At 38.8% G+C, this 4,451-nt stretch overlaps 1 pseudogene; it reads right to left on the reverse strand.

Moving 5' to 3' along the window:
• Nucleotides 1-2,151: 2,151 nt before the first annotated feature.
• Nucleotides 2,152-2,251, reverse strand: LOC127099069 (uncharacterized; annotated as a pseudogene).
• Between the last annotated feature and the right edge of the window lie 2,200 nt (nucleotides 2,252-4,451).

Below are 4,451 nucleotides of genomic sequence, written 5' to 3' on the forward strand. Positions count from 1 at the left end.
TCACGCGAAGTAACCTTGTGACGGACGTCACACATGGTGTGACGAACGTCACACCAGTCCTCTATATTTTTGGCGCAAGGAACTCAACTGACCACGCTGAAGCCCACTTCCACGCACGCTTAACCCTCGGAAGCCTACTACCATGCACGCGGAAACCCTTGAAAAGTGGTTACACCAGCAGCTTATAAATAGCAGCAAATTGGGAACTTCCAGACACAAGTTTTTGCACGCTCAGTTTTGCGGAAGCTCTGCCAAATTTACTTTTCACGCCTTTGCCTATTTTTCTTCCTTTCCAGCATCGTCCACTTTATTTATTTTATTTTGCAAGCTTTATTTTCTTTTTCCCTTGCAATTTATTTTTCCCCCGTTCTTAGCTTTTAGATATTTTTCGCGTAGTAGTTTCTACACCGGAAACTACTGTGCAACTTTATACCGGATTTAACCTTACGTTATATTCCAGTTTTATTTCCTTGTTTTATTTTACTGTTTAATTGAAGAATCCAAGAACAAATCCTACCGGCTTGTGGTGGAGTGTTCAAGACCATTGTATTACGCATTCAGGTTCTTTAATCGTTATTTAATTTTTAATGTTTTATTCTATTGTTTATTTACATTGCATGCCTGGAATGAGTCTGTTTATGCATGATATAGATTCTTATTTATTTAGCATGTCTGGCTAATTTGCCCAGGTATCGGTATGTAAAGTAAGCAGAAAGAGGGGTCAAGACTAAGTCGGTCTATTCAAACTTAAAATTAGAATCAATCTTTTTATGGTCTTAACTTACAGGTTTAATAACAAGATTTTTTACAAAAGTAAAAGACATAAAGAAGTTGAAACCAACAGAGCGAGAGTTTGAGGTTTTAACTGGACAGTGTAAGTTAGTCATTAAGTCTATCTCAGGGCGAGAGCAAGTTTTAGAATTAATTAAATTCTGACCTTTTTCAAAAAGTATTTTTAAAGATTGAATGTGAGGACGAGAGTTAAGCATTTAGATTTAATTGTATAACCTAAGTCAACAGAGCGAAAGTTTGAGATAAGGGTGTTTAAAACGGTCAGTATTTTCTTAAAAAGAGTTTCTGCAACTTTATTGTTTTCAAAATATGATTTTTGACTTAATTATAAGTGACAGCTACATTAATCTAAGATCATGGTTTCTTCAACAGAGCGAGAGTTTGAGATAAAACCTTTAACCAATAAAGTTAATCGAAACGATTTATTTTAAAACCGAGAGACCGACAAGGAATTGATTCCCTAGTTTTGACGAACTACATACCGATATCCGTTTTATTGATATTTAATCTAGATATTAGTTTAGTTTTTAGTTTTTCCCCAGACAATCAAACATTTTCACCTTAGATTTACGTAGTAACTTTAGATAACGGTACATCGATTCATAAGTCCCTGTGGGATCGATATCTTTTAAAACTACGCGATAGAACTGTGCACTTGCAGTTTGTATCCCATTCTCGACTCACACAGTCGAGCGATCAAGTTTTTGGCGCCGTTGCCGGGGACCTTTTATTCAATCGATATCGTAACTCTTCCGTTACGCTGTAGAGACTAAGGTTTCTTTTTCCTTCTATTCTTTCTTTCGTTGATTTGTATGCCACGCACTCGCTCTCAAGGCGAACCGCTCTATTTACGAATCAACGATATCGAACTATATCTCCGAGTCTTACGACGAATTCGGGAATATCGTGCTGAAAACAATCTCCCTCCTATAAACCTTCCTGATATCAAAAACATTTTTCCTTCTTTAACCGAGATGGCAGAACCAGCTCGTGCTCTTAGAGATTACGCCGCTCCATCGCAAGATGAACCGCATTCAAGTATTGCTCCTCCCGCAATAGAAGCAAACAACTTTGAACTTAAACCTTCACTGTTGCAGGCTGTGCAACAGAACCAATTCTCTGGAAATCTTACCGAAGATCCAAACCTTCATTTATCCGTATTTGTTCAATATGCTGATACTGTTAAAGCTAATGGTGTCACTTCAGAGGCAATTCGACTTCGTCTTTTTCCTTTCTCATTAAGAGATAGCGCTAGAAGATGGCTACAATCTCTCCCTTCCAACTCAGTCACCACATGGAACGAGTTGAAGAAAGTTTTTCTTGCCCGATATTTTCCGCCAAGCAAAACAGCTATGTTAAGAGCCCAGATAAACGGATTTAAACAGAAAGACAACGAGTCTCTTTTCGAAGCATGGGAAAGATACAAAGACATGATGAGACTTTGCCCACACCATGGTTTGGAAGACTGGTTAGTAATTCACACATTTTATAATGGTCTCTTATACAATACAAGGTTAACAATAGACGCCGCTGCAGGTGGTGCATTAATGAACAAACCTTATGCTGATGCTTACCAGCTTATCGAGAGCATGGCCCAAAATCACTATCAGTGGGGAACCGAACGGACAACAGTGGAAAAACCTCAACCGAAAACTGGCATGTACGAGATAAGTAACCTTGATCACGTCAATGCAAAAGTGGATGCTTTGGTCCAGAAAATTGAAAGTTTAAACGTATCACCACCAACCGCCGTGGTTGCTATAACTCAGAATTGCGAGGTCTGTGGAATCCAAGGCCACACTCCTGCGGAATGTCAACTCTTGACTGGAATCCAAACAGAGCAAGTAAACTATGCTCAAGGAAGCCCCTATTCGAATACCTATAACCCAAATTGGAAGAACCATCCAAACTTTTCATATAAGAGTAATAATGCTTTATACGCACCTGGACAGTCTCCGAATCAAACCCCATCTATACCTCCGGGATATCAGAAACCAAATCCTAACAATAATACCCCTAGAAAATCCAACTTGGAAATCATGATGGAAAACTTTATAGCTTCCCAACAACAAACCAATAAAGATTTCTTAAACCAGAACATACACACTGGCGAACAACTTAAACAACTAGCAAGCAAAGTAGATGCCTTGGCTACCCATAACAAAATGTTAGAAACACAAATATCTCAAGTAGCTCAACAACAAGCACCTACTGCTGCACCAACTGGTACATTCCCTGGACAGCCCCAACCTAATCCGAGAAGCCAAGCTCATGCAATTATATTAAGAAGTGGAACGGAAGTGGAAGGACCGTCTGATCCAAGGATAGAAAACCAAAACCCTAAGAAATCTACTGAGGAAAGTGAACCTAAGGAAAAGGAAGAGAGTAATAAGGATACCCTAGAAAAGAAGGAACCTTATGTACCTCCACCACCTTACAAACCACCTATACCTTACCCTCAAAGGCTTGTTAAAACCAAAGATGTAGGCCAATTTAGAAAATTTGTCGATCTCTTTAAGCAATTAAACGTTACAATTCCATTTACCGAAGCTATTACGCAGATGCCCTCATATGCTAAATTCTTAAAAGAAATTCTTTCTAATAAAAGGAAACTTGAGGATAGCGAAACCGTTACACTCCCTGCCGAATGTAGCGCTATAATCCAAAACATGCCTCCTAAACTCAAGGATCCAGGTAGCTTCTCTATACCCTGTCACATAGGAAAATTTGTCATCGACAAAGCCTTATGCGATTTAGGAGCCGGAATTAGCGTTATGCCTTTATCCATATGTAAGAGACTGGAAATGGGAGAATTAAGACCGACCAAGATGTCTGTACAACTAGCAGATCGTTCCATCAAATATCCTGTAGGAATCCTTGAAAACGTTCCCGTACGCATAGGTCAGTTTTACATCCCCACTGACTTCACAATTATGGACATTAGAGAAGATGACACTACACCTATTATACTAGGAAGACCATTCTTAGCAACTGCCGGTGCAATCATAGACGTAAAACGAGGAAGACTCACCTTCGAAGTAGGTGAAGAGAAAATTGAATTCATTCTTTCCAAATTCTTGAAAGCACCTGCAATAGAAGATACATGTTACTTCATGGATATCATCGATGAATGCATAAAAGAAGCAGAGTCAGGAGAAGACAAATCATCAGACTATCTTTTAGAAGACAAATCTAAACAATGCTTAGCAATAACACCAGATCCTACGCAGTGTCTTAACAAACCAACCCCTGATTTGAAAACACTTCCCAAAAATCTGAGATATGAATCCCTAGACTTAGAACTTGAACGACCTGTGATAGTCAATGCAGATCTAGGAAGACTCGAAACAGAAAAACTCCTACATATCTTAAGAAAATATCCAACCGCACTAGGATACCACATAACCGATCTTAAAGGAATAAGCCCTTCTATTTGTATGCATCGCATCATGTTAGAAGAAGACGGTAAAACCTCTAGGGAACACCAGAGAAGACTAAATCCGATCCTAAGTGAGGTAGTAAAGAAAGAAATAACCAAGTTATTAGAAGCAGGTATTATATATCCTATATCTGATAGCAAATGGGTCAGTCCTGTACACGTTGTACCAAAGAAAGGAGGCATAACCGTTATTGAAAACGAAAAAGGAGAAACTATAACT

Source organism: Lathyrus oleraceus, chromosome 6 (genome assembly GCF_024323335.1).
Source record: "Lathyrus oleraceus cultivar Zhongwan6 chromosome 6, CAAS_Psat_ZW6_1.0, whole genome shotgun sequence".
Classification (NCBI taxonomy): domain Eukaryota; kingdom Viridiplantae; phylum Streptophyta; class Magnoliopsida; order Fabales; family Fabaceae; genus Lathyrus; species Lathyrus oleraceus.